This window comes from Lineus longissimus, chromosome 4, assembly GCF_910592395.1.
Source record: "Lineus longissimus chromosome 4, tnLinLong1.2, whole genome shotgun sequence".
Lineage (NCBI taxonomy): Eukaryota > Metazoa > Nemertea > Pilidiophora > Heteronemertea > Lineidae > Lineus > Lineus longissimus.
Window position 1 is genome coordinate 7,595,671 of NC_088311.1, and position 13,027 is coordinate 7,608,697.

The 13,027-nt window shown below is 39.6% G+C and overlaps 1 protein-coding gene across 2 annotated transcripts in view; it reads right to left on the bottom strand.

Moving 5' to 3' along the window:
• Positions 1–13,027, bottom strand: part of LOC135487146 (heparan sulfate glucosamine 3-O-sulfotransferase 5-like) — a 249,269-nt gene that overhangs the window by 40,114 nt on the left and 196,128 nt on the right. The gene's annotated exons all lie outside the window — the stretch shown is intronic.

The window sequence follows — 13,027 nt, forward strand, 5'->3', positions numbered from 1 at the left end:
TGAAAATGCATTATTTCCAGCAAGTATAGATTAATCCATCCATACTTTATTCCACATTGAGGTAAAAGTGTTTTTATGAGGAAAAACATAACTTACTCGTTAAATATTAATCATGAAGAATGTTTTACACAACCCAGGGGGCTCATCCAAGGACAGAGTCTGACTATCACATTCCTATGCAAGATAATTACTAACATTGGTCTTACACTGCTGGGGAGTAACAACATTAAACTAACTTACTGTTTAGCCAGGATTGCCTGATGAACCATTAGACAGCTTGAGCAATAACCCATTAACATACTGCAGCCAATATGACCTTAACACTTTTCATGGCGTCAGTAGGCCTACTTTAGTGCTACATGTACTACACAGCTTCTTTCTGCACCTGAAAGTTACATTCCATACTTTCAAGCCTCCAACCTGAAATCCACATCTAATTTTATCTTCTGATGAGGCAACACCAGCCCCTGATTAAGTAATGCAAGTAATTTGCTAATTCGCTCGTGATGGTTCACTTGGTAACTCGCCAATAGCATGAAAGCAGGCACCTCATGTTCGGGTGCTAATATTCTGGTACAAATGCAGCTCAATTATTAGAAGAAAGCAAAATGCCACTGGGGTTTAAAATGTTCATGCAGTACTTGTTGGAAAAAGTTAACAAAATCACAATTTGCACTTGTCATACTCTACAGAAAATGTGTTCCCTCAAAATACAAGTAATTGGGGCGGGTGGGTGGGGGGTGGGGCGTGAGGAATACATGGGGGCTATTCACGCGACATTACATCCACCAAGAAGAAATGAAGAGTAGTCTATTAGAATTCTTGCTTCTTCTTGTATTGCAAGAATATCCACACAACATGACATTAGCCCAACACGGCTTTCCCCTCAACACCAAAAGCAACTTCAATCAGGAGAAGGCGATGATCCTTACAATTGGCAAATTCAAATTTTCAAATCAAAGTCATTTCAAATATCAAAACAGTTCAAATACATGTACAACATTGATGAAGCACACTCTCTATTGATCTTCTAGTTAATCTTTCAGATGAAATAAATGTTATGAAGGCTGACAGAAGCTTATTTTATAATCCTTCCATTACAGTTGACCTTTAAAGGATCTCGACCTCCCAAAACTGATTGATTTAAAACATTCTCATATTTTGACGCCAAAGGGGATATATCGGGCAGGAAATTATATGATAGGATATAAAATCAAACTTGATCAGATCATGTTTTCGAGACTGTCACCCTCAATTATTGATGTCGATCCTCATCAGTTTGAAGTAGAATGGTTAAGGGGAGGTTTTAAAGGCATGAGCTTGGGGTCCATTGTTGGTCTTAGGTGGTCAAAGTGTACATTGTACATCAGAAATATGAGAACAGGCAACAAACTTGTGATTGACATCAAATTCCTTCGAGTAATCTCCACAAATCCAATGACCACCTCACAGAACCGTGACGTGACAGTTCATGCCAATGATGTATTTCAGTTAAGTCGTATAAACACGAAAAATGTCAAAATGAGATTTTAAATAAGTCTTCTGACACAGCTTGACACAGATCCCGACACAAGGAAAGACCCATTAGAAGTCAATTAGCAGATGAAAACTATATGTCCCCCACTGCAGAAATCGCACTGAATGTCCAGGGGTTTCAAACAAATTATTCTATTCGGCCAAGTAATACTTCTGACTCAGCACCTCTCTTACAAGACCGTTTCATGTCAGCCCTGAAGCACCCCACAGACACCGATTAAATCACTGCCACCTGCAATCTTGATTGCATTCAACAAAATGGCTATTTGTGGTGGTCATCGCAAGTGTCTGCAACAGGAATTGGCGATCTCTTGCGGCAATCAATAGCAAACTCGATGATTACCAGTTCCTTGCAGAGGAGAGATCTTTTTTGTTGCATATACACATGATATAGCAGCGATTAAAAATCTGTTGAAAACTCCATAACCATAAATGCAGCGCTGTTTGTTGAGAAGCATTAAACACAGATGAAATTGAAATTGTGTTAGTTCTTGTTAGAGAGGTGTCGTTCTGGGGCTATACTCAACTCTGGGAGGCTCAACCAAACAAGTGATTCAGATGTTAATTTGTTCAGTTAGAGCAGAGACAAGTTTAACTGGAATGCAACCTGGTGAGACAACATAGGGAATGGCTAGAAGCAGATGGTCTAATGGCCTGGCAGTCAGACAAGCTCAGTCAGGTGCTGAGCTCAACTGCCAAGACTCACATGTAAGGATTTTCAAGGTTTTGAAGGTTTCATATATCGAAGTCGCCAAAGATTAAAATACAGGCTTTGTTAACTTTTCATGGTGTGATTTGACACTGTTGTCATGCAAATTCAAGGTCCGACATCACTTCCGCAGGTCTGCCAAGTTTTATTGGCATTGGAAGATATATCTATGATGTTTCCCAGTGAAATCAAGGATACCGAAATGATAGCAAAATAATCAAAGTTCAGGGTAGACAGATGTTGCAGCCAGGTGCTATAATTACAGAAGCAGATGTTACAGATGTTTCGGCACCAAAGGTCACTGAAGTGCCATTTGCATTTAGCAATGAGCAGCCAATAACATGAAACATTCATTTTGACACACAAGACTCTGAATTGCAACACGCTTTTTTATGATCAGTCTAACATCCCTTTTATGATCTTCCCACTTGGATTAGACTTATTAGGATAGTGGAAATTTTAGTTGAACTGGTGCGTGGAAGCTGGACAGTGAGACTAATCAATGAATACTGTCTAGGGACGGTGTTTGACTGAGATGACAAAGACTTCTCATAGTGATTTCAGCTCTAGGGTTTGAGCTGATGTACTTGCCAAGCTCTTATAACTATTCGGCCCCTGGACATATGCACTCGGTCCTACTTTCAGCGCCTAAAACAACTGCAGTATCAAGATTTCACTCGCCTGCCACCACTGCCTCCAAGACCAGTTATTGATATCACGTATCCAACATCAACCAGGGTTCAGCTTTGTTGCTAGAGTGCAGGTTGAAGAAGTCACCCGCAGAACCAATATGGATCTTGTAGTACCCAGGGTGAAGATCACATAACTCAGGAGCAGGTATTGGAGATTCTGAAAGGTTTCTTCAAGAGATGGTCATTATTACAATCTGTACAAGGTACTAACTTTTTACTTTGACATTATTTGGTCACAAGACACGACATCAACTTTTGTCGAGGTGACAATGGTAAGCATGGGAGATCCAGGATTATGAGAAAAGGTGATGGGGGGGGGGGGGGGGGGGGTGCTGAGCTTAGAGCACAGCATGAACACCATAGAGCACCATTTCTGTCACTAGAAAAACCTAATTTTTTTGAAGTTGGCAGAAAAAAAGGGGGCCCACCCCTAAATCTGCACCTGGCAAGGATTTAGAGACATAGACTCCATATGATGCTATAGGCTAATTCCTTTTCCGATACAACTTGTTGCTAACTTTCATGATTGCTGAGATCAAATTTTGTACGTGTGGAGAATAAACAATTGTAAAATTAGTCTCATTAGCAGGGATGCTACATGAACCGGGTAATGAAAACTGGCCTACTTCATTTCTTGACGAAAAACGATGTCCAGAACCGTGTCCACGTGTCCTTGTGACATAGATGTACTCTGACAGAAGTGTGTCTTGGTGCGATCTCTGACAGTGTGTCTTCCTTTCATAGATGTAATCTTACAGTGTCTCCTGGTGAGGTAGATGTACTCTTACCGGCAATGAGTGCGTCTTGGTGAGATAGATGCACTCTGACAATGTGTCTTCTTCACGTAGATGTACTCTTACAGGGTGTCTTGGTGACATACATGTAAACTTACAAGTCATCAGCTCACATCAATCTTGTGTCTTTAAGTCTGAACATCGATGATTCTAATTCTAATTCTAATTCTAAAGCACAATCAGGCCTTTAACTGCTGTCAATTTCCATCCACAAAGAAATTCCCAATCTGAAGAACAATGACAGATGTGTCCTGATGACAAAATTCGATTAGCATCAATGTTGAGAGAAAGTGTGTTTTTTGTTGAAATTGATGAAGTTGATATCTCGGAGGAAATCTATGGAAATGGTATCATCTTGTCACCCTCATTAAGCAGGTCCTTCGGGACTATAGCACTGACCTTGCTGATAAAAATGGCAGATTGATCCATGACGGCAGAACGCCAAACTCTATATAAGATTGGATTTGCTTTCTGTTGGGAGGTTATGGATTTAGTTTCTGCTGGGAGCGATTTCGAGATTTTCCATGTTTTTAGACTACGTTTTTCAATGTGGATAGGGTACAAAGTGAGGTCAATAGCCCACAAGGTTCTTTGCATATTGAAATCTTGGCGCGCTCTTTATTTTAAGAGTGTATCCATAAGAAGGTGCCTCGCAAGGGACTCTGAGCTCAAGCTGTCGGGTGATGCTAGTCAAGCACTGGTACACCTCCTTGCAGGAATCCAGCAATAACTTATGCTTCAAAATGCAAATAATCAAACAGCAATGAAGTAAATTCCTAAGCACAGGGAATAATATGACAAACGCCAACTCTTCAGTGTTCACCACACTGCGATATAATCCTCCTTCACATGGAACAAAGCAATAAAAAGCTCTCAGAATGGGGAGTCTGCCCATGTCAAGTCTCTCGAGTTGACCACTCTGCCATTGCATCCCACTCCCACAAACACAGAAATGCCATTTCAAGCAACAAGTATCAGATTACCAAATTCTTCCCCACATAACATCATCAAAGTCCAAATGTCACAAGATCTAGTATATCATGACAAAACAACATTAAAGCGGGACTATAGCCAGGAGTTAGGTGGTCAAAATGATGGCTTTTACTTAACCAATATGCATGTTTGATTCAAGGGCAAATAATATATTTGTCATACAAATGCAAATAATTCTGTTGTAGAAGGGAACCCTATTGGTGAATTCATGTAACTTGATTTGACCTACCTGCCTCCTGCCTATATTCTCCCTTTAAGATGTCCATGGGGCATATCAGTACATACTCAAAGTAACAGTATTCTTGGCACTTCTTCCAGGAAATCAATAGTGCCCATTGTAGCAAGATCTGACTGGCATCCCATTACTAACGGATCCACCCCAGGAGACCAGGGTTCAAGCTGCTTGGCCTCAGGTTCAAGCTACCATGCTGGTATTTTTGCAAGGGATGTTTAACCCTTTTGCTGTTGTAGCCATATTTTTGGCTCTCAACAGTTTCACAGCTTATCAACAGCCTTCCTTTGTAATGAGCGATCTATGAGACGAGTAAGAATAAAATGCTCCAAGTCTTTCGAAGTAAAGAAGCATTATTTTATTTCTTAACGTAGCTCTAATTCTTACCATTTCATGCATTTCTATTTTCATTACATGTAGCTGTTATCATATCCTACACTTCACAAAATGATACCAATTTGCTATCAAAAGCACACAAATAACAGTTTTTTCTCTCTTCACCTTCATAACACTGCTTATTGCTCGCTTTACTTTAATTGCTAAGAGCTAACAACGAAACTACAGCTTTGACGACAAATAAAGAACTGGATGATTACGATATAGACATGATGGAATTGACGACAAAACAACATGTTCAGCCTCCGGCAAAGTTTCTTGCCATTTATAATAAGGTGAAAGGAGCTTTATTTCATGCGCAGATGTAATCCCTGATGAGATAACAACTTTCCTTCTTATCTGGAACACTTGGAGACAGAAGATGTCCACTAGTAAAAACACGGTAAGCAACTATCATCAAAATTTGTTTGGAAATTCTCAACAATTAAGCCTTTTCCACCGAATAGTTTTTGCACAAAAGGGTGTTTTTTTATAAGTGTCAATGTTATTATGAATTTCGTTTGGACCAAGGCTTACTAAACTTTTTAAATGTTGGACAGAGTGTATCTTTCATCTTTGAACATCAAATGAAGTAATTTTTTCCTAATAACATGAATAATACTCTCAACACCTTTTTTGTTAAATAAATTTTGTAATTAAAAGACACCGAAGTTCCACGAAGATGTTTGTACTCCATCCAACCTCAAGTGCACAACCACCTTCAAACAGCCATGGCAGCTTCTCACCCTTTGAAAGTCCACACATCTTCACTTTCCTCAAGGAACGTTCCCAAAGCGAATCAAAAACTTGAAAGGTTCTCTCCTTACAAAGCCCAATATGATCCATGAAAGGACACTTCATCTTCCGGTACAAGACTAAAGCTTGTTGGAAATTTATCTCGTTAACAATAAAGCTGACAAATTTGGTTTCATTTTTCAAGATTAAAGACTTCGCCTTCTCTTCAAAGACTCTTAAAAGTGTGATCGCTAGAATGCCCGAGCTAGAATGAGAACATTATCTGATGTGCTAAAAGGCTAATCTTCCCATCAAACAGGTGGTCGTCCTTTTGAAAACGGAAGGAGAGGCGTTATTGCATTGATATCAGTAAGATTACATGAAATAGCTTCAAAATAGATAAGCTTTTAGGGCCATCTGGACTGTTCCAGAGCACCAGAGCTGCTGCCCAAAAGCCTCCCACCAAAACACAAGCTCTGAAACCTTGGTGTGGAGAGATGGTTTTTACATTAGATAGCCTTTGATTTCACACGTTTACTGTCAAGATGGACTGAAACTTGCCAATTATATCATCTTTTTTGTGAGAGTAATAACGAGTGATTGTTATGGTTGTATTCAGAGATTTCAACCGAGAAACGAAAGACCTTAACCAACTAAGCATCTAGCCGATGTAGGCTTTCGGTATTCGATTCAGTCAGTCCTCAAAGGTCAAAAGCTCAACATGACAAGTCTGAACCATTCCAACCTACCCAACCTGAGAATACGTCTGTTTTAGTATGCCTGAAATGGCTCCATGGGGCACACAAATCTAATCAATCTTAGCCAAATGTGTCAAATACTATTTGTCTAGCACTCGACCAATCACAATCAAGGACTGTAAAAAGTGCTGATAAAGATCAGCTGTTGAGACTATCGGCACAACATACATCACTTGTAAGTATGAGTTCTCGCAAGAAAGATGGAAGAGGCTCGAGACCAATCGCCACTGGTGATAGGCTAAACGAGTCTTGCGATTGGCGTTCCCAGCATCGGTGATTGACCGACTGCTGGCAGATATCAGGGTCAATGAATGTAAAGGCGGCTCAATTGACAGAACAAACAATTTGATGACCTAACAATGGTCAGTGTCAATGTTGCCTTATCTATTGGACAAACAATTTGTTGACCTCACTATGGGACAAAAAATGGTTAAAAACGAATCAAGCATACATGTACATCAACTGGCAAACACTTCTTTTGTGACTTTTGACCTTTAAGTTGTAATCAGGATTGCAAGTCAATGTAACCTGTACAAGGGTTAAGAAATCCATAACATTTCCGAAGTCCTAACGCTGATTTTACCGCGTCACAAGACATGGTTTCTGTCAGAATAATCTCAATGTCATTAGCGGAGGCTCATGTTCTCGTCTCCGAAAATGACTGCCTAGAATATGCACTAATAACATGTCTGAAAAGGAATCGGGACCAACTTGGCTACATAATAGGATGAATCAATTCATTGCAAATATAACCACATTTAGCTGGAGCAAGTTGGAACCTGAACCAAGCTTTCGGTTAACGCAGCCAAGCGAGATTCGAGACTGCAGTATAAAAGACAGAGAATAAGTTAGTCACTCCAGCTTACAGTTAAAGTAGCGTTGCAGAGTCTGCGCAAGGTCAATGGAAAAGAAATTTCAATGGTGCCTGCAAAGGAATTTACATCATTAGCCAGGGAGTCACTGGAAATGGCTTTTTCTCAATTCAGTTTGCAAATGGCATTTTTGTTTGATTGGTTGCAATATGAAAAGAATTTCTCTCCGATTGATCCTGTTACTCTCTTATTATACGACTTGGAATATGATGAATGCATTCAAGTCTTAGCCTCGGGCTACAAGTTGCAATATGTCCCTGGCTTACAACGCCAATAGATGGGCGGATCACAAAAAGGAACGAACCACAGTTCTAATTGGTACTGGCCAATGTAGCGTAAAGGGTACTTCTGGTGACATCAATAGCCTCAGGTAAGGATATTGATATTTCCAGCGCATGCTATCATGCTATGGAACAAATAAAAAGGAGAGGAACACTAGCATCTTGTTTGAATAGCCAATGAAGAAATCAATAGAGTAGCCTTTAAAGAAGCTCAAAACATTTCTTGACTATTGATGCCATTTTTATCATGTCAACACACAATCAGAAATTCTATGGAGAAAAGAGACATGTCATCCTGGACAGAAGCTGCGCGACCAGAAATATATCTGTCTGATTAGTGTGAGTGTCAATTAATACAGTGATTAACATTTCAACTTGTTTCCATCACTAAAGCACTTGAATGAATCGGCAATGTCAATTGGAATTATCAAGCATTTACAGCAGAATTATGCTGTTTGGGGTATCAAATGGCCAGGATGTGACGATGTTGCCAATTTTTCAATTGACACGGAAACTCTGATTATGCCTTTAGTCTACATGTCAGTCATGGGATTATTGTCAGTCACTTTCCATCCTCGGGAATGGAAACTGAACATCTGTATGAATACCAATATAAGTCCCTGGGTAGTATTCTAATATCACTTAAAAACTGGACAGCACAACCATATAGAACTCAGTATCAGCAGAAGAAAGTAATGCGATGCTGCAAACAGTTCCCTTAGAAAAGAACCTTACCTCTCTGGAGGGAAATTGCAGAAAGTTGTTGCATAAAAGAAGTCAAATGACAAAGATCAAAAGTCACGGAAGTAATATGCTACGCAAAGCACCAGGAAATCAAATTCTCGTGCATCATGAACGATTTCCAATGCATATCCCTTGCAGCAAAGCATCACAGCTTCCTTTACTTTGCTTCAATATTCTCAATCCTCCCCTTCAAATACCCTCAAGGTCTTCGTCGCCAGCGTCAGAATCACCACGTTCAGGGGATTTACCATAAGAACTTCTTATGTGTTCTTACGCCTGCGTGACAAGCCTGGTGGCATTCGGGATAAAGATAGCCACGTTGTTGGCAATTCATTGGACTTGTTAAGAAAGATTGGTGCGTGGGTTGTTGAGGGTTGGCAGGAGAGTTTGAGAAAATTGACAGGGCATCTTGACATGCTTGGAACGTAGGTTTAGCTTGCTATATATGTGGGCATTTTTCTGTCAATAATTGTCTTAACTCCTTGCCAAGCATTAGACTTGAGCCATTTTGTTGCCGATACCAGTCCAGACTCCTCGCTGAGCAGTTGTGTATGGGTTTGAGTCACTTTATAGCCAATAACTGTCCATATTATCAGGCAAAAAAGAATTGTTACCGAAAAAACATTTCATTCACCAAAAACTCCTTACTCTAATTTGAAATGAGAGATTAGATGAAGATCCCTGGGGTTTTGTTGGCAAAATAGACACTGGGCCTTCTGGCAATCAATTAAAAGACCATTCCAGTTTTTGGCCTTCTTGGGCACCATCAAATTATTATGATATTAGATGAGGTATATTGCTATCCTCTCAGGATAAGGCTGATGACATTTGCAGAGTATTGTCCTCAAGGTTTATACAAAGCTGATATGATGTTCTTATCATTATTGAGGATAACCCTACATTGGGTTGTATCCGTGACCAGGGGGGAGATTTCCGTGATTGTTTCTGAGAACCTATAAGTTTTGATCTGGTTACAAGTATAATGTCTCCCTTGTCTTCTGTGAGGGTGAAGGTCAAAAGGTATTTGGATTTCATTTTCATCAAGTCATAACCACGTCAAATCCAATCAGTGGTAGGTATTAGGTGATCAAGATTTCATGCGGGATTTGAATCCCCAGCAAAATGTCAGAGCCTGTTGACTGTTTGGCAATCCACTCAGATCATTCATGAGTTAATGCTGCCTCCTCCATTTGAGTGCCTCCTTCAAAAGATCTTATCCAAAATGTAGGCTTTGTATAACCAATAATACCATTACTTTGTTTTCTCTACCCAAACCTGGAAAGGTCAACCAATTAGCTCCGCCATATCATATTGCATCTTTCATTAATGATGATAGGAAGTATTCCTTAAAGGGGTATGCCGTTTGTAATTAATCGTGGGTCAGGAAAATAGAAGTGCAGTTAAGACTGTTATCATGCATACAACTTTGCTGAAACCTGGTATATATAGTACCTGTCTTCACAAGGAAAAGGTTTCCTTTTATTGCTTGGCATAGGACTTTAATACAGAATCCAAGGCAACATCAACTTAATGACTTCATAACAGGTTTAATATTTGAACATATTTTAAAGGTTTTCTTCTTCATTTTGTCTCTTATCACTTAGATTATATCTGGAGTCAGTTTTCTATCTATGATATTGAACAGGAAAATGTGCATAAGGTTCTCTGCTATGGACTCATATTCACCCGAAGAAGATAACTAATCATAATTTGCTGTCAACAGTTCTGAGTATTAAACATAGGTCTTTTCCATCACCTGCAGTAAAGTTACTGAGATACAGATAGCAGGGCAAAAAATTACTAAGGTTTAAACCTGAGGCATTGAAGCAAAATTTCAAAAACTTGGTTTCAAATGTTCAGTTCCCACGACACCATTGCGAGTTATGATATTTGATGACATATCAATCATTCTAAAAAGATTAAGAAACACTTACTCTAATGCATTTTAGTAATTGCTCCATCTACTACAATGTATCACTTGATGTTAGTGCGTGATATTTTGCTATTAGTTTACCAATAGACATGCATAGAAGAGTAGTATGTGGTAAATTCCTCACAACTTCTGGCGCCCCTGTCTACGTCAAAATTCCGCTTGTTAGTTTGCACTTGCCCTCCTTGATCCCTCCGGAATAACAAGCCGAGTCTCAACAAAGAGGGAGGGGGAGGGGAGGGGAAGGAGCATCACCAACTCTCTAACATAAGGACATCGTCTAAGAATCGCACATGCACGGCGCGTATGCACAACACTGATGAAGCACATGGGATGTGTGAAAGCTGCGGCCTTTTCTGTGTGCTAATAGTTACATGGTTTAAAACTGGACTTATTGTATAATCGGAATGTACAGATGAATATATACAATAATGATAATAGAATGAGACATGGAAGATGATGCATTTGGCACAACAAGGCCTTACGCTGGATTCTTGATGCAGTCTTGTACATTTGAGACTATCGTACATCAATTTCTTTTTCAGACGAACACAACTCTTCCATTACTTTCTCACAGCCTTCTCAGATTCCTTAAAACAAATAAATGATGATGAACGAGATGGCATCTGTTGGCAACACAGTGGAAACCAATACAGATTTTAGGCATTGTTCCATGACGAGGTGAAACTAAGCTCTTTTTCTCTCCTGCCCACACCAAGGTGATACATGTAGATGTAGACAGATTCTATCACCAACCAAGTTTGCCGTTCACTCTGGTATCCTTCTTTTGTAATCAACTTTCATGTAAACATAAAATTTCTTCATCAAGAGCAAATTTGCACACTCACTTTAATCCATCAATAAAAATGATGCCAAATCTATACTTAGGGAGGAGAAAAATGCCTTATCACTGCTTATCTCTGCTACAACTATGTTCTTGTCTTCAATGATATAATTACAGGGATATTGTTTCTCTGATAGGTGAAATCAATATCCTTTCAGTTTTTTTTTGCATTCTTGCCCACAAACAAGTTAATCCTCAGCATCGCCTGTCCACGGAAAGTAGGTACATCCATCCGTCAGCATTGTTTTTGAGAATGCTTTCAAAACTGCGCTCCAAAGAAAATGGACACATCCTGGGCCATATCAAGGGAGAGGGGTGCTACTGCACCAAGACTTTGACGTTTTAATACAGAGAGCCTACTGCCCCCTCCCGAGAACCAAAAAGTTATCGCTTTACCTTTTTATCATATAGAATAATGATATCAGAACATTTACAACCCACAAATTACCAATATCATTACACCCATATGGGACTGGGAATTCCAAAACAAAATGACGAAGCATACTATACAAATACAATCCACCATTTCATAATCCTCCAAACCCTCAGGAAATAATAGGAAATCAATTCACCAATAAACAGATAAATAGCCTAGCTACTTTGATATTTAACACGAAGGTGGACAGTTTCTGCATGTGTGAGTAGCCTACGGATCAAGACCCAATTCAACAACGTCTGACCCATTGGATGCTTGAGTGGTAACACACAAAATGCAACACGAATCTGTGGAATTTCACTGGTCAAATCATCACCGAGAAAAATTTGTGCCAACTGATGGTACAATTTCCTTTGGAGGGACATTTTAGACAATACCACGTTACTGTGTTGGTACAGACCGCTTTCAGAAATGAAGGTCGAAAAAACCTTCAATGGTTTTTCAGAAGCTCAAAGACCTTTATTTCGAAAAGTGTAGTTACACTCAGAGTACGTTGAATATAACGCTTAAGTATGAATACAATAAACCGTTAATGTTTATGACGCTACATGAAAGTATTATAATTAAGAGCTAAAAGGCAAAATTAATCATTTTTGATTTAACTAAATTCTGCATTTGTTGCAAAGCATAAATGGTTTGCCGCATTTTTTTACAAGACTCAATTTTGGAAAGCAAAGCGAGATGGGATTGAAAGTGGGCCATTCAGTTTGGCAAAACTTGGCCCACAACACCTCTCACAAGGAGTTGTGATCCCACTATACCTATCTGCCTCATGCAGAAGTGGCTTATAAACATGTCAATATTCAGTTGCTAATGCAACAGGCTCAACAACAAAATTAGGTGTTTGGCTCGGCAACCTGAACACAGAGGGACGGACGTGAAAGCCACAACATGCGATATCCCAATCAATCACTCGGGGCTAGTTGCCCAGTCGCCCATCCAAACCACATAAGCAATACTTGCCTGCGTGTCAATTAATTAATCAAGGGATCAATTATTCTAATTAGCCTAGATTGCATGCCATGGTAGCCCTTCATGATTGGGAATAATAAATTGGTCATCCCGAACGGTGCGTTTGAGATTGGCGCTTCTTGGT